Source organism: Alexandromys fortis, unplaced genomic scaffold (genome assembly GCF_014885135.2).
Source record: "Alexandromys fortis isolate MF-2015 unplaced genomic scaffold, M_Fortis_MF-2015_v1.1 scaffold_95, whole genome shotgun sequence".
Taxonomy (NCBI): Eukaryota; Metazoa; Chordata; class Mammalia; order Rodentia; family Cricetidae; genus Alexandromys; species Alexandromys fortis.
Window position 1 is genome coordinate 5,125,409 of NW_026067990.1, and position 19,460 is coordinate 5,144,868.

Genomic DNA, 19,460 nt, shown 5'->3' on the forward strand with positions numbered 1-19,460 from the left:
GTTTACAATACCTTCACCTCAGTTTCAGAGGATCCAGTACCTTTTTTTTGTTTCCATGAGCACCTGATTTCATTTAGATATGCCAATGTACAGACACACATGCACATAATGAAAAAAAATTAAAAATCACATATATATGTGTGTGTGTGTACCACTATAAATTTATGTGGGAGTATATGTGCACATGTGTATGAAGGCCAGAAATCAATCTTATATGTAATTTTTCCAGAGAATTCCATGGTGAATTTTTTTTACAGAAGTTTTCTCATGGGGACATGGAGCTCACCAAGTTGGTCAAGCCACATGGATCCACGTGTTTTTAATATCCAAGAGTTTCATAATAAATTCAGACTATCATGTTTTTTAAGGTAAGAATTTTTTTAAAAAGTGGTTAATTTCACCACACTCCATTAGTCAGTGTATCTTACAATGAGTAGAGTGGCCATAATCAGCTTGAATTTGATTAATGATTGCATTATGTATTATGTCAAGCTGATTAATAAACTATACTATAATGTGTCCAGAAGAGGTTAGTATGTTAAAACATCTAGAAACCATGTCAGTTGTTATGAAAAAATAAACTTCAAAATTTAAGGAAATCATAATAATATACATTTTTCTTCTCAGAGTTTCCATTGGACATTAAATTAAGAGAAGTTTATCAGATTGGTTTTGATTCAGTGTCCATTTTTTGGTGAGACTGTGTAACTCATGCTGACCTTGAACTTGCTGTGTAACCCAGGTTGATCTCAAACTTGTGGCAATCCTCTTGTCTCAGCTTCCCAAGTTCTGTGACTATGATGGGTGTGAGTCATCACACCCCATATTGTTTCTAAGGCTGCAATCAAGATGCCACAACCCATACATCATTTGACAGGAGCACCAAAAATCCATTTTCAAGGTGACTTTTTCATATGGTTCTTGGTATAAGAAAGTTCCTTGATGGATGTGGCATATAGCTTTACTGCCTCACTACATCTTTAGGATGATTACATGGCTTTAAAACATGACACCAACCATTCCCTAGAGTAAATAATATTCAGAATAAGTAGAAGCAATACGTTTTAGTGATTTTAGTGACATAGTTATACATGAGCACTTCTGCCATAAACTATTTGTTAAGCCAAACTACTCTGGACTGAGAGCTGGGGAGCCTGCATGGGACCTAATTAGGCCCTCCAATGTGGATGACAGTTGTGTGGCTTGATCTGTTTGTAGGGGCCCTGGTAGTAGGACCAAGACTTATATCAGGTGCATGAACTGGCTTTTTGGAGTCTATTCCCTATGGTGGGATACCTTTCTCAGCTTTGATGCAGCGGGGAGGGGCCTGGTCCTGCCTCAACTTGGTATACAAGACTTTGTTGACTCCTCAAGGGAGGGCTTGTCCCTTCTAAGGAAAAGATGAAGGGTGAGGTGGGGTGATGTGAGGGGAGGTAGGTGGGGCAGGAGAGGGGGAGGGAGCATGGACTGGAGTTGGTATATAAAATGAAAATAAAGAAATAAACAAAAGAACTAAAAGAACAAGAGGGGCGATAAACAGTGTGCCTGAGCAACCACACACACACACACACACACACACACACACACACACACACACAAAGAAGAAAACCAGCACTACATCTTGCATCTTGAAAGAATCATATCAATGAACATGCATGTGAAAAAAAAAAAGAAGATTTTGATCCTACTACACGTACTGGCTTTGTGGGAGCCTAGGCAGCTTGGATGCTCACCTTACTAGACCTGGATGGAGGTGGGTGGTCCTTGGACTTCCCACCGGGCAGGGAACCCTGTTCGCTCTTTGGGCTGACGCTCTTTGGGCTGACGAGGGAGGGGGACTTGATTGGGGGAGGGGGAGGGAAATGGGAGCCGGTGGTGGGGAAGAGACAGAAATCTTTAATAAATAAATAAATTAAAAAAAAAACCCTAAAAAAAAACTTCCACCCAAATCTTGCAAAGAAAAACTGAAGGAATTTCATGAAAAGGAATGCTTGGTAAAAATAAAGGAATTATCCCAAAACGGTCTTTGAAAAGCAAAATGTTTGGTTCTGCTCCCAGAAGACACATGCTGTCAAATAAAAATCTCAGCGGTAAGCACAAGTTGTCACCCTATGAGTTATTGATCACAGAGGCCCCGGGGAAACTAAAACAATAGAGGATATGCCATTCCTTGTTTGTTCATTGTAACTCGATGGTTAGACATTATTGCTGAAGACATCACAGCCATTGGTTACAGGACATAAAGATGTCAGTCTTGAACTGGCTAGAAAAATTCTTTCCCTGCTAGCTAGTTTTGATAGTGCTGGAGGGTGCTATGCAAGATGCTGAGGGAGAAAAGGCATCAGTGGGCTTACACAGCACTGGATCCTGAATGTTACAGCACTAGCCAACCAGGCAAAACATGCCTACTAGTCCAATAGAGGCCAGAGTGTTTATGCAGATAACCAACTACTATCTTCAATCAGGAGAAAATTTATGCCTGATACTGTAAACATGGTCAAAATTCATGGCTAGGGAAGTCATTGGTCCTAGAGAAGGAAATATTGATGTTTTTCTAAATGATCACATTATCAAACTGCCTTCTAGGTTAGTGGTTCTCAACGTGTGGATCAAGACTCTTTTGTGGGTGAAAGGACCTTTTCACAAGGGTCATATTTCAGATATCCTGAATATTAGATACTTAGATTACAATTCATAACAGTAGCAAAATTAGTTATAAAGTAGCAACAACATAATTTTATGGTTGGGTATCACCATAACACAAGGAACTCTATGAAAGGATTAGTGTTAGAAAGGTTGAAAAATACTGTTCTAGATACTTAACGTTTCTATCCACAGATTTGTGCTGCTCCCAACTTGGTCATAGATGTTTCTTGTTGCATTGGGTAGTGATAAATTAAGAGACACATTTCTGTGCAAAGTGTTGAGAACAGGTAACAGTCAGTGCTCAGTCAAAGACAGAATGAATATGAATACCAATACGCCCTTCACCCCATCCCTCCCTCCAAAAGGGTTAGGAAATATCTCAAAAATGGAGATGGAAAAAACGTAAGAGTCAGATTCTGGACACCACACAGCATAGCTGTAGCATGTACAGACTCATAAGCAGCAGTGGTTATCTGTATAAGACCTAGCCAGTTACAGATCTAGTATTGAAGGAGACCTTCCGGAGGCCTCAATCCTATTAGCAATTGATGGTTGCTGGAGGAAGGAGGCACTTTTCTTTACGAATGTGGCTACTGGAAAGTTACCTGTATCCCAGTGGATGGCTTCATGCCATGAACATATCAGCAGCACTACTTGGGCTCAGTAGGGTTTTTTTTTAAGAAACAATTACAAATGGAAATCATGAAAGTGGAAGGAGAGGTGATGGTGGTGGGTCAGAGTGGGAAGTTAAAGGAGGCAGTGAGGGGCAGATAAGATAAAGCTATATTGTGATTAAGATATATGTCAGAAAAATTTCAGGAATATATTTAAAAAATAAAAATAACAAAAATATTTTTAAAATAAAATACTGGAAAAAGCAAAATATTATACAAACTGTGGTTCAGTATAAACATAGTCTATCTTGCCAGCAACAGAATAAATAAATGTTCTTTGTCCTGATATTTGCTACAAAGATTTTGGCAGACACCAAACACCAATAAGTAGATTTCAGGACTATTGGGGGAATTCTTACATAGACAAGGTTAGCTTATCCTTGAAACAGTTTTCAACTCTGCATTCTACGTCTCAAATCTAGGAAGATAAATTGACATATGGCAAAACAAAATGTTGGGTACTTAATTGCATAGTTGTTCAGAAAAGGAATGATTTATGCTCTGCTAGGCCTCTTGACAAATTATATGAATCATAAACTAAGCAATAAAATCAGCAATGGTTATTTTGACAATGATAAAATGTAATTAAGCTATGTATCAGAATCTGCATTTCTTGTATGTATAATTGCACATATATCCCTAATTTTGTATATAACTATCTTTACACATATGATGGCACATATTCATACACATTGTTACATTCTTAGTATGTGTGATATTTTGTAATACATAGCATATTATCCTTTCAGAATGCTTTTGAAATTACTGTTTCTCGGTAAATATGAAATACATTCTCTGATTTTCAATTTTTCAGTGAAAAAGAAATGGAAAAGCCCATATATCTGTTCATGGGTTTTCTTTGAAGATATTTATTAAGTAACAAATCATTTAGTTCCATGCCAGGGACATTAGCCTTTCAAAAATCCACCCACAATAGTTTATGAATGTACATAGGTGAGGACTTCATAGGTCATGACTCTGTTTTATTATATAAATGTCTATCTCTCCAAGTTAATTTGTTCATCTGAAGTCCAACTTCTCACCCACATCATTCCATTCTTTGATATTTATCTAGAAAAACTCATTTCTATCTAAAGCTACAATCAATATTAGAGAATAGAAATTTTAAATTACAATGAAATAAGTCAGTCATCTTAGTGTGTACATAGGCTATACTCTGTGATGAAAGTGGCATGTGCATTTTTAAATAGATACTATTTCTTAGCTTTTTTCCCCTACATTTTGGCCTCTTAGTTATAGGCCCTTACATTATATTCAAGTGTATTAAATATGAAATAATTCAACAAATAAGTTAAGCTACAAATTTATCACTGGGTCTTTGGCCAGAATGGTACATTAATCTTACAAAATCTTGTTTTTACTGTATTGATGTGTCAATATTAGAAGAATCTTGAGGGACAGTTTCCCTTCAGAATGAATTTAATTCTACCAACTCCAGTTTAAGTATTATTGGCTTTCTAGATTTTCTAATTTTAACATTATCCTAATGAGTCCCAGAATATATTGTCAACATAGACTGGCAATTTCCAGATGGCTGGCCCATGAGAACTAAAGAGTTTCTTTATTACTTAATATATTTTTTCAAAGAAAATTCAAGAACTAGGTATATAAACATTTCCATTTTGTCACTGAGAAAAATGAAACTCAAGAGAATTTATTACATATTTATAGAGAAACAAATTTTCAATATCAAAATAAAAACCACTAGCAATTTAACATGTCCAAACATAACACCATAACAAATAAAGAACAGTCACCTCCAACTAGTTATAAGAATAAGCTTGTTAGGATAATCCTAAACTTCTTTTTAATTACACCAATTATTTAGTCATCAATACTTCTAGATTTTGCTTCTAAAAGTTTCTTCTATCCCCTTTTTTTTAATTCCTACCGGTCAAAATTTTAAACTACCATTAGCTCTGCAAGATTCATCCAAACTTAGACAATTTTAATATTTTCTCTGTCCCCTTTTATCCATTTCAGTGAATTTACCCTGGGTTGTTAAAAAAAAATCTACTTAAGCTACTGCTCTACTGAGAACATGTTAGAAGTAAGTATAAGCGTCTCATTGGGCAAAACTACATTTTCATAATCTGATAAATAGCCAGTATTATCTCACAATGGATGTCTTTTTTCTTGCATTATTTATTGAAACTATTTTAGACACAATATATTGTCATCATGGTTTTCTCCTCTCACATTTCCTCCCAGATCCTTTCCACCTCTTCACTCATACAACCTCCCCCATTCTTTCTTTCTTTTTGGAAAGCAGGCAAAAAAAAAATCAACAAATGAAGAAGCAAAACACACACACAGAGTATTTCTTACACTCGATGTTTCCCACAGTGTAGAAATACATTCCATTATCCACATATAAAGTGGACAAGTTTAGAAAATATAAGACATTTAGTTAGATTTTAATTTCAGATTAACAGTAAACACTTTTTAACATTATGTCCTTAGAATTTAATTACCATTTTAAAGATTGAGCTTTGTTCCTATAGGACAAAAATCCCCCATCCTGAATGACTCAGATAACTTTTATTGTCATTATGTACCAAAATGTTCATTTCGTGCCTTCTCTTTTTCATACTTTATATTTATTTATTTATTTATTTATTTATTTATTTATTAAAGATTTCTGTCTCTTCCCCACCGCCGCCTCCCCTTTCCCTCCCCCTCCCCCAATCAAGTCCCCCTCCCTCGTCAGCCCAAAGAGCAATCAGGGTTCCCTACCCTGTGGGAAGTCCAAGGACCACCCACCTCCATCCAGGTCTAGTAAGGTGAGCATCCACGAAACTGCCTAGCAGCTGAATAAGCCAGAGAAGCAAACCAGTAAGCATTTCTGTAGTGTCTTTGCTAGGTTCTCTCTTGAGTTACTGCCCTGACTTCTTTCAGTGATGAATTGGTACTTGGAAGTGTAAGCCAAATGATCCCTTTTGTCCCCAAGTTGCCTTTGGTTGTGGTGTTTATTACAGCAATAGTAAGCAAGCTAGGACATCCTTCAAGCAGTTCCATAGGTAAAAATTTATTTCGGATCATTTCCTACATTTTATGTTACCAAGTTTTTTCAACCTGGCATTTTTGAAAAGGGTGTATTGAACTATCCATTACATAGTGAGTCAGCTGCAAATTTGATATTCAGCCCTATGCTCATGGAAAGCACAAACACATTATTCAATGAGTAAGCAAAGGTTAGTGAGATGGAAAATCAGAATGAAGCGTCTGCTCCCAGGTTTTCCCATTTTCAAAGCACGTTCTTCAGTAATCCACTAAACTTTGTGAGGATCCTAAAAGATATACTATCACTCACCTTTAGTTGCACAAGTTGGAGCAAAATACAGTTTATATTATATTCAAGGCACCTTGCGTCTAGCCATTGAACAGATTCTGGATTTCATAGACACTAAGAGAGATTTACATAGATCTAATCTACAAGGGAAATAGAAAAAGACAAGATCTCCTGAGTAAATTGGGAGCATGGGGATTTTGGGGGAGAGTTGAAGGGGGGAAGGGAGAGGCAGGGAGGGGAGCAGAGAAAAATGTAGAGCTCAATAAAAATCAATAAAAAATGCAGGTGGAATCTTAAAGGCGAATTCATTAGGTATTTTAATGGATAATGAAACAAAGGACCATAGAATGGGCAACATAAAACAATAGAAATAGAAATTTATTTTTGCAGTTCTATATAGAAGTTCAAACCCATGATGTCTCCAGTGTTTGTTCCATTTGAGTTCTCTTAGAATAAACTTCTTTTTCTCTCTCTCTGTTTTTCTCCTTTCCACCCTCCCTACCTCATTCCCTCCTTTCCTTTTGATGACCATTCCTTGTTTTGTAACTGCATTACTTAATTGCCTGATGCCATCTGCACATGACACGGTCAATGTCTTCCTAAGGACACCTGCAATAGTGAATGAGAGCTTAACCTAAAATTCTGAATTTATCTGAAAAGAATGTATTTCTAAATAGGCTCCCTTTCATAGGTACTAGGAGATAGAATGTAACCATATCTTTTAGAGGGATACGATTTATCTACGAACAGTTCACTTTCTGCCTTCCCAAAATCCAGGTCTCTTTCATGACCCAAATATATTAACTCTGCCCTAATATCTCCAAAAGTCTCATCTTATTCTAGCAGCAGCTTTAAATTAAAATATCAACTAGATAATTGATAAGTAAAACCTCAGATCTCATCATCTAAAATATTTAAGTAAGTTACTGGTAAGACTTTTGGTATGATCAAAAAGTCTATCTATGGAACTGTGAAGCCTAGGAGACACTGTCAGTGTTAGGACACATATATGCTATTTCACAACATAGAAATCAGAAGGCAGTAAGAAGATTGCTAGTCTAAAGCAAATACACAGCAGAGTAAGATAAATTCTGTGGCACCAAGTAGGGAAACATTGGAGGTATATGTCGTATGGATACTACATTCTTTGCCTTCATCTTCGTGTAGCGATCTTCTTTTGTCTCTGTTCCAAAATGTTTACTTCTTTTTTTTTTGTTTTTTGTTTGTTTGTTTGTTTTTTAGACAGGATTCTATGTTTATTTCTGGATCTCCTGAAACTCATTCTGTAGACCAGACTGGCATTGAACTCCCAAGATCTGCCTGGCTCTATCTCCCTGAGCACTGGGATTAAAGGTATGTGCCACCATTGCCCAGTTTTATTTACCTCTTTTTATAAAGGTACCAGTAATGCTGAAATAGGGTTCCCTTTAGTGCCTTCCATATATTTTCAAAAAGCACAATCACAGGTGCTAAGGGTTAGGATGTAATCACTTTTATGGGGATACAGTTCAGTCTATAACAGACAAAAATCTACTAACACTTTGAAGTTACAGCCAGACATATGAGTTGTGTGCACATATTAGGGGGGATTATCTTGACATATTATCATTTCTCAAACTTTCTTCACATTATGAAAAGAGCTTACAAGGAAAAATATTAAGAGGTGCCACTGAAAAAGTTCTCAAGTGTCTTTTGACAGCTACCTTGTGATTTCCCGATGACAGTGTTATATATCAAGTCATAATTCAGAAAACAAAGCAAAGCAAAACCCCAAGAAATGGAAAGTGAAAGTTCCATTTCATACTTTAATTATATGGGTAACTATGGCTTGTCCTGTCTTCTATCCACAGCAATAAATTATTCCTTTGTTTTGATATACCAAATTATGAGACTGTCCTAACTCCATAATTATGTAACATGGCTTTTGTGCTAGTTCTTTTGGAAAACAGACATAGAGAAAACCACTTTAGAATTGCAGAATCATTTCTGAATTGAATATAAAATTATTGTGTGAGCCCTCCAAGTTAACTTTACTTACATTTTAAATCATACATCTGATAACAACTGGGTTACTTCCATACTATTTATGTGCTCTAAGAGATTTGTTAAAATTTTAATTCAATTGAACATGAAACCATTAAACTATTATCTATCTATGTATCTATGTATCTATCTATGTATCTATCTATGTATCTATCTATGTATCTATGTACCTATGTATCTATCTATCATCTATCTATCTATCATCTATCTACCTACTTATTCATCTATCATATATTTATATATCTTGATTAGAGATCCATGGTTCATAAACCTGTAAGACGAATTTTAAGCCTTACATAATTTCCTTTTCACTTCACTTACATACAGTTGAGAAACAAATTACTTACTATTTGGAAGCAGATAATAAATGTAAATTTATCTCCGCTACTAGCAGGTTTACTCAATTTGAGTGATTTAAGTCGCTTGACAAGCATACCAGGTAAGCTGCTTGATTCATATAGCTAATCTGTATGGTAATTGCATTACAGATGACACTATCACCAGTAACTTTGCTAATACATGTAGGGATAAGTCCCACCCCTTAGGGGGCGTGTTCGCCTCAGGCTAAAGTTCTCCTATAAAATTGGTGAGCGTGCTCCCAGCGCTCTCTTCTGCTTTCCTGGTCTCCGCGGGAACAGTGGTTCTGTAAGTCTATTCCTCCATTAAAGCTGTCTATATTTTGACAATCTGTCTGTATTCGCTTACGCCGTTACAAATACATTCACACTGGACTTTAAATAGACCTGACCCCAATGCTTACAAAAATGATCCCACTTTCGTAGTTTACCCTTATAAGGATAGGCTATTGTAGGCTAGAAGAAGGAACAGGGTCCCATTATTTCCTGCCTCCAATCTATTCTATCCCTCCAGATTCACCCCTTCATTCTTCAAAATAGCTGTGATCATGTCAATATATTTCTCAGGAATCATCAGTGACTTTCATTGTTCAACATATTAGGTGTCAATGCCTCCTTCATCAGTATTAGTTTTTATCATAGAAGGTCCACACCCAGACATCTAAAAATTAATATATATATATATATATATATATATACACACATACTAACTCATACTTTACTCATACTTTAAATAAATTGCGGAATATTATGTACTATTTTGTATTGAATGGCACTCTGTCAGAATTAGTGGGACTCAAATAAGACTATTTAACAAGAAATTTATGTCACCAAGTGTGCATATTAAGATGGAAGAAATATCTTATTTTAACGATATCAGCTTTAATCCCAAGAAACTTTATACATAAGTAAATTAAACTTAAAGAAAGAAGAAACATAGTAATAACAAAGATAAAAGTATGAATCAATGTAATTGAAATTAGAAATAGAATAAATAATATCAATTGAACAAAATGTTTTTTTTAAAAAAATAAACCTCGTTGGGTCATACACAAGGCCCTAGCAATATACAATACCACTAATAACTATACAAATAAATAAGCAAATATGAAAAATCTAAAGTTGTTGAAAATTTTTAAAACTATACAAAATGTGCATATATAAAAGGCAACAGAAATATGCAAAAGGGGCAAAAATTGATGAACATTTAAAGTAATCACAGAAATGATCAAATACCTTAGGATTATTCTTAGTTTGCAATTATATAAGAAAATGGAAAAGTAGCTAAAAGTTATATGTACAGGAAATGAATACAAAATGAAACAAAATACAGGAGGGAGCACCACTTAACAGCAAGGAAATATTGCTGTGAAATGCAAAATATTGGTGGAAAAATTGTATTGGGAAAGATATTTGTGGTTATAAATTCACTTAATTATTTTTTTTGAAAAACAATGAACTTGTATTTCAAAGAAGCAAGGTCTAAACCAAGTAGAGTGGCACATGCCCATAATCCCAGCACGTAGGAGCCATTCAAGTCCAGCTTTGTTTACGTATTGACTTCCAAGATGGTCTCATCTGCACAGTGAGTCCTATCTGATAAAACCAAAACCCCCAAATAAAAGCAACCACAAGGAAAAAATCTAAATATTTTAATGAAATTCTATTGCAAATAATGTGTACCTAGTTTATATCTGAAAAGCAGTAGCGATATCTTGAAGTCAAAATAATTTGCTGAAACGTGGATATTGATATATTCCAGCAAAAGAGGCCTCATCCAAAGAAGAAAGACAAAATGTTCACCTGGATCAATAGATTGTCTGTTTCTTCTAAAAGGAAGAATAAAGGAATAAATCATGCTGTGGTGGAAGCATGTTAAATCATAGGGAATCATTTAAGTGACCATTTGTAGCTTCATCAGTAAAATCCTTTTTTTCAGTATGGTCTCTATATTGTCCTTCAAATAAATAAAAAGATGCAACCATGTCTTTGAGAGTACAGTCAGGAGTAAACATAATATCCATTTTCAAATGAAACTTAACAATTATTTTTAATTGAGGGCATTAAAAACCAGACAGTTTCTACTCTGTGCAGCATTGCATTTGAAGCTGTGGGGGAAGATAGATGACTAATCATGGCTTACTAATTGGATTGCATCTTTTTTCTTAGTAGTTAAACAAGCAGGAGGCTTGCCAAAAGCTGGGTAGAATCCAGCAAGAGGTTGGTCAGAACTGTAAACAAACAATCTAGAGAACATGTGTTTATTTTTGGTAATCCAAAGCATATTTTTAAGTATTTGTAACATCTTCTAATTATAAAAACAATGCAAGACATATGTGTTTCATAAATGATAGAAAAATTCCAAACTATAAAGAAAGAAACAAAGAAATTTCTTATATATTAACTAACAAGAAGAAATTATTTTTTTGGAATTTTGCTCAATACTCTCAGTTGTACTGAAGTAGTCTATATAAACATAAATATATGTCCTGCAGTTCTTTAGTCTTGATTCTAACTTTAATAAGATTGAAATTTGGGGACATTTGTCTTGCCTAGGCAACTTTGATCTTATATTTTGGGTTATAGAACTTACATTCTGTGTCACAGCACAACAATAGGGACTGAATTTTTACTCTACTATAAGAACAAATCCGTATGAATTCTGTTGAACAACAACTTTCAATTTATTGGACATTAGGACATGGAGGGCAGTGGTTTTACAGAAATAGAAAGCAAATAACGTGAAGTCCTTAATCGCTGCTGCTTATTACCCAGGAGATAATGCAGGCTATAATGCATGGCCAGGCGCAATCTCCTTGAATTGAGTATATAGATTTGGGAGTACAGACGGGCATATGTAAGCTGGAATCTGTCGCATGGAATATTAGAAGTAAAGAGTTCCATAGGAAGGAAACTCCAGAGCCCACACAAAGCTAGGCATACTTTTTCCTATGAGTCAGAGTAAACATCCTCATGATTTATGAGGCAAGATGTAGAATGTTCTGAGGAGTTCTGCTTTAGTAATGAGGCAATATTAGCCAACACTAAGCACTGCTTTCCCCCAAAAAATTCAAAGCAATACCCAAAAAATCATACTGTTTCCAAATAGCTTAACTATGTCCCAGCATAAAGGTCAAGGATATTTATTTATAGAATTACAAATATCTAGAACCTAACAAGGTAAATTCACAATTCAATGTGTGACAAACACTCAAAAATTATCAGATACGTGAATAAGCATGAAATTAAAACTGGATACTGAGGAGGAAAAATCAATTGATTAAAACTGACCTAAATAATAGAGTTAATAGGCCAAGTTTTTGAAACACTATTTCATATGTAAATTAAAAAGAAGTCAAACATGTTGAATACAGACATGGGAGGCATAATAAAATCATAAATGAACTTGAAGATACAGGAGTGTGTGCTTTTCAAATTAAATAAGAAAAATGGTCAAATTATCATAAAACTAAAAATGATAGAGTTGTAATAATCTATGGGGCAACTTGAAACCAAATCATATTCACTTGGAGACCTCAAGGAAAAGACTCAAGGAGAAACTGAAAATTTATTTTGAAAAAATGATAAACGAAAATTGTACCAATTTGATGTGACATATAACACATTATTCCACCATTCCTCGCCAAAACTTAAAGATTTGGTTTCTAGCAGTTAGAATACAAAGTTAGTATAGCAAGCTTCTTGTCAGACTATCTTTGTACTGCCAGTATAAAAATAATAACAAGGAGGCTTATTATTAACTATGAATGTTTAGCCTTAACTTAGGTTTGTCCCCAACTAGCTCTTAAAACATAAATGAACAAATTTATATTAGCCTGTGTTCTACCACACAAATTGGTTACCTCTCTTCCATCTTGCTCCTCCTGTTTCCTCTCTGTTTCTGGCTAGCAACTCTGCCTTTTGTATTCCCAGAGTTCTCGCTCTGCCTGGAAGTCTTGCCTATCCCTCCTCTGTAGCTATTGGCCATTCAGCTTTCTATTACAGCAATCACAGCAATACATCTTCACACAGTGTATAAATAGCCCACACCAAGTTACAGTAATCTGGCTTTTATTAAGCAATCTCATTGCCACTTGAGATAAGTTTCATGCACCGATGTAGGTGGGTCTTCTGTCTATGTGTTAATTTCATTGGTCAAATAAAGAGACTGCCTTGTCCTTTGATAGGACAGCAGCTTAGATAGGTGGAGTAGACAGAACAGAATGCTGGGAGAAAGAAGCAGAGTCAGGCAGACACCTTGATTCTCCAACCCAAGATGGACACAGATTAGGATCTTTCCTTGTAAGCCACCACTTTGTGGTGGTACAGAGATTATTAGAAATGGGTTAATCAAGATATGAGAGTTAGCCAATAAGAGGCTAGAACTAATGGGCCAGGCAGTGTTTAAATAAATACAGTTTGTGTGTTATTATTTCCGTGGCTAAGCTAGCCGAGCAGGAGCTGGGCAGGACAAAAAGCAGGCCTGCTCGACTCATCACTACAATGCACCTTCATGGACATGAGTTATTTGGACGTATATTCCTTTTTCTGGATTCTAATCTCTAATTTCTACATGCGAGGCCCTATAGTTGCTTCTCCCTACTTAAGGATAATGGATGAGGATTTAATCCCTCCAAATGCAGCAATACTATGTGTTATGAAAATCATACCAAGGGATGGTCTTGCCATGAGAAGTGGCTCACACACCTGTAATCCCAGCAGTGGAGAGACTAAGGCAGAAGGATAGTCAAGAATCTGAGGTTAACATGAGTTACAGAGTAAGACTCTGTCTCAATACAAATGACCAAATTGAAGAGATGGGAGAGAAGAAGAAAGGGGAAAGAGGGAGGAGAAAGGGGAGAAGGGGATTTTGACAGAGGTTGGGAACAGTGAGATAAACAGCTTCTCCAGAATTTTTTAATGTCATTTGAGAATTGGAGAGATGCTCCAAGAATTAAATGGATGTGTAGTGCGAGTTATTATTTAAAGAAGAGGGTAGTATAAAAATTATTTTAAGGACAGTCAACAATTTCAGAAACAACAAACATGAACCAAACTATGTATATGCATATCATATAAAACTGTGCTAAAAGAACGTCTTTATAGAAGCTAAATATTTCCTTTTAAGAAGAAAAAATAGATACTATATAGAAAGGATAAAGTAGAGAATGATAAATATAATGAAAGCTTTCAAATCAAAAATAATGAAAACAAAGAATAGGATAGCATCTTTAAAATATTTAAAGGTAAAATGGCAACCAATGTTTCTAAACCACAAGAAAAAAAACATTTATTAAAAAGGAATGAAACATGTATATGTTTCAGATAGAATACAAACAAGAATACACAAAAGATTTCACCAAAACAACTTTGTGATATAATAAGTGTTCAAGAAATTGTTCAGATAAAAGGAATATGGTACCAGGTAGAAATATGTATACTTCACAAAAGTGACAGAGAACAAGAGAAACTGCAACTGTGAAATAAATAAAACATGCCTTTAAGAGATAATTTGTAGTGAAAAATAGAAATATCACCATGATACAGAGGGAAATATAACATTTGTGGGCATAAAATAGATAGTGACCACATATCAAAGGCCAGAGAGGAGAGAGAGTGAAAGACACACACATACACACAGAGGAGTATGCTTGTCTAGTTTTGTTGTTTGTTTGTTTCTGACTAGAGTGTGCTCCAATGAGTAAGATGAGATGTTTACACTTGTATAAGCAGAGCCTTTTCACTGCAGTGAACAGATAATCTTATACATGCTAGGGAATCTAAAACTAGGCTGCTCATGCTCCACTGGACGTCTTCACACCTGTGCATATACAGGTAGTACCAGGTAGTACTAAGTGGACTCCCTGGGTAAAAATAAAAACAGAACATAAAGTTGGGAGGCAGGGTTGGTGGTATAAGAACGGCCAGTGAAAGGTGTATATGATCCAAACCCATTGTATAGATGTACAAAATTCTCAATGAATAAATGAAATAGATTTTAAATAAAAATATCATTTAAGTTTGGAGAACATGGTTATTAGAGCATGTGCCATAAAACCCAAATTAGTTTTCTCAGCTCCCCATATGGAATGCTTATAAGAATAAATTTGCCTTATGTTCTGGAAAGGAGTTAAGACACATATATTAAGAGATTTGAGTTGAGATTAGGCAATTTGAACATCAATCCAGGTAAATAGGAAGCATGTGAAAGAGGTAGGCTATCAGATTGAAGTAAAATGATCTAGGTTCTCTGTAGGATGGATAATAAAAACCCAGAGTCAGATATTGGGGTTCAACTCGAAAACAAGAAAAGCAAAGCAGCCAAGCTAGTACAGAAATCTTACCTCTACCATGGCTGGTGAACGCAGACTAAGTAGCACGAGCTTCTTTCTCCTTACATTCTGTATTCGCTCTAGGGCTGGAATGAAAGGCATGACTTCCTAGTGCTGGGATTAGAGGTGTCATCTACCACCACCTGGAGTTGTTCCAGCACTGATCTTGTGTAGCCAGCATGGCCTTGAAGTCGCAGGGATCCATCTGCCTCTGTCTCCCAAATTCTGGGATGAAAGGTGTGTGCCACCACTGCTTGACCTCCAGGGGCTTAGCTTTGCCCTTCTGATATTCAGGCAAGCTTTATTCATTAAAACATAAATAAAATATTACTATAGCTTTCTACTCTTGTTAATAGAGGTAGAATATGACCTGACAGTCAGTTAAAAATAAGAAAACTTACGGTGGAATTCAGAGAGATGTCTTTATTGCTCGGCCAAAGAAATAGCAGGGATCTTTGACCTGTACAAGAACTGAAAGGTCAGACAGAAAGTGGGGAGAGGATAAGAAGAGTTCCTGTAAAATCTTAAGGGAAGATGATGCATCAGAAGGAATTCAGTGAGGTTGTTGCGAATGACACAGATGAGTATCTGGGGGTCAGGGTGTATGTATGTATGTATGTATGACTAGCTTTTAGGGAAAAAAAAAGAGTGTAAGGTTTGCTGGAGATACAGAGATTGATGTGCCACAGGATGCTGACAGTACCAGAAATTCTGACAACAAAATTGGAATTCTAAATATTGGGTAAAATGAACTGCACACGGAAGGTTGTGATAAAGTCTGGGTCTGAGAAAGGGTCTTTCTGATTCACAGGGTCTTTTTGATTCCTTAGTTGTACTTATAGGAAGCCTGGAGTTTTTCAGTGAATGTCAGAACCCACTGTACCAAAGCAAGAAGAAACTTTAGAGAGTGAGCAGAACTCTAATTGTATTATTCTCACAATAATATGATAGAGTTGCTTTGGCTTTCTCATGTTCATTAACTGGATTTCTATCGGAAACTTCATTTTAAATGATGAGTCCCTCACACAAAATTTGGACAACAACTGCCCAACAATTACCTAGGATACATGAGGGAATCCTGGCCTCTAGGTACTTGGATAAAATATTATTTGCAACGATTTTGTTTGCTAAAAGGAACTGTAGTTATTGCAAAGCTGCTAGATATCTGGGTGTTAGCATTTACAGGAACAGAGACTTATTGAATGTTAACAATCCACACATTAGGGTCCATCCACAAATACACATACACATGCACAAACATGTAAATGTGTGATGAGAGAGATGGGGAAGGAGCGAGGAAAGGAAGATTTCTCTGTGTATTTTCTCACTTTCCATTGTTCCCTGGATTTATTAGGCTTCATGTGGCTGTGTTTGAAAACTGCCATGCTTTCAGAAGAGAGACTGTTATATGCATATGTATTTTCTTTTCCCCTAGATCTTTATTATCAAAATGACCTCTGTTGATGCAGAACAACCTAATCTGCAGGTTAAATTAATTTTCTCAACCAATATGCATTCAATAAATGTTTGCCAGATGAATGAACCAAGCAAAGTATCAGAGGGTCACATTTACAGATCCAAAATACTGAACATATCAACACCATTCAAGTTTTCTAACTTTAGGGAGTGAATCAAAAGTGCCACCATTGGTCAAATAACTTCAGAATTTCTATGGGAAAGTACTACAGGATGTCAATATGGGTGTGTTATCCTCAGTCCTAAACCACACTTCTAAACCTGGAGATATTTTCAACAAGATGCCTTCTCGTACTTTCTGCCTTGGAACACGTAGATTTCTGCTGACACAGTGACTAACTAGTCCATTCCTGGTGTAGAAGGTCATTCTGTCTATGTGTTGTTTTTATTGGTTAATGAATAAAGAAGCTGCTTTGGCCTATAGCAAGGCATAACTTAGCTAGGCAGGGAAAACTAAACTGAATGCTGAGAGAAATAAGGCAGAGTCAGGAAAAGCCATGTAGCCTCACCAGAGACAGACTCCAGAATTTTAACAGGTAAGTCACATCCTCATGGTGATACACAGATTAATGGAGCTGAGTTAATTTAAGATATGAGTTAGCCTGAAATACACTTAAGCTATCGGCCAAAGAATATTGTAAATAATATGTTTTCTGTGTGATTATTTCATTGCTGAGCAGCTGGGAACAAACAAGTGGCCTCCTACTACACATTCCCACTCATTTCCCACTTATCTTGAAAATGCCTGTACCTTGGAGCCCTCTTCTACTCCCAATAATATATGGTGGCAATGAAGGCCAATAATAAGAGCCCTAGGACAGCTATTCTCCAGAGTCTTGTGGTCTCAGAATTCAAGGAAGAAAGTAAAAGCTGAAGATACTATCTAAAACATATTTTCAAGGCATGTTCAACCAAGTCATTTCTTCAGTGTTACTAAATTCGATCCAGGACATTTTCACTTCAGTTCCCCTTCTTGGACAGCTTGCTTCTTTTACTTCTTATTGGATTTCCTGCCTGTCTCATCTGCAGCATCTATCACTCATGCTACTCAATTACACAGCCCCAGCTTTTAAGGATGAATCACATGAAGGAGGAGAAACATACGCCCTCCTGTAGGAATCAAGACAGCTCTTGGTTCCTGCACATCAGCCACAGTGCATTTCACCACTAGAGCACCAATGATATACTGAGACAGGAAGTGGTATCTGCAATGCCACTGAGCAAGGTATCCATCCAAAGAGACTTGGTTCCCAAAAAGCCAGTTCAAGCACTAGAGATAAACCTTGGTGCCACTGCCAGTGGTCCTGCAGTCTGCCTCAACCATGCAACTGTCACCCACATTCAGAGGATCTAGTCGGAATCCATACTGGTTCCTTCCTTGTCCAGCTAGAGTTGGTGAGCTCCCATTAGCTCAGGTAAACTGTTTCAGTGGGTGTCCCCATCATGGTCTTGACCTCTTTGCTTATATTCTTACTCCTCCCACGCTTCATCTGGACTTTGAGAGCTCAGCCCACTATTTGACCATTTCTTAGATTTGCCTCCTTACATAGCCTTGAAATATCTGACTGGTACTGATTCAAACATTTTCCAAGTCTATTCATGTACAGTATCCTGTATTACAACCAGATTGATTAGCAGATTCCCACCTTCTCTCCTCCTAGACCCTTCTCCAGGCTATACTGAACTCTGGAATCAGGGCTGAATAGCAGCAATTATTCCTGGTCTCTGGATTGAGTTTACATACAGTGTTATATACATAAGAAGTTTTGCCTCTGCTTCCATTACTAGATGAGAGGCTAAGGAAGAGATGTTGCCCTATACTGGCTCATAAACATTTGAACAAGTCTGTAGTTCTCTTCTTGTAAAGGAGGAGTTCTGTCGGCATATTGGATTTATAAAACCCACCCACAGGAAGTCCATTCGTCTTGATATCATTGCCTAAATCTAACATTTATTGGTGAGGAGTATTTTTCTGAATGTGCAAGTGATAAAACACCTCTAGGAGAAGTCCATGGAAAGCCTGATCAGAGATGGGGGGAGGAGTAGATTGGAGGAGGTTAAGTGGGAAGCAGGGGCGGGAGGAGAGAAGGGAAGGGAAATAAATGTAAAATAAATGAAAAAAAAAATAAAAACACACCTCTGGGGCCAAGAAATTCAAGATTAAGTGTCAAGTATATAGATATCTGATGAAAGTTGCTGTCTGCTTCTAAGGCAGCATTCTGTGGGGGCATCTCCCAGTCAGAAGGCTTGATGCTTCATTGCATGGCAGAAGGGATAAAAGAAAAATGATCTCCTTCTTCAAACTCCACACCTTTTATAAGAGTGCTAACTTATTCATGAGTGCTTAACTTGCACGACCGAACCATAATCCAAGGGACCATACCTCTTCATTTTATTGTACTGAGGGTTAAGGTTTGCATTTTACCGTGAATTATATACATGATACCATCATTAAACCAACACAGAAGATTTAGAAGGAGGCATGTTATGTTATGTTATGTTATTATGTAAGGTTAGATGAATCTGGGCCTTTTTATGAGATATAAAAAGTTGCCTTTGAAGGCAACTACAGTGATTAGCTTGTAAGAAAGGCAGGTTATTGAGTTGGATGAGAATGTGT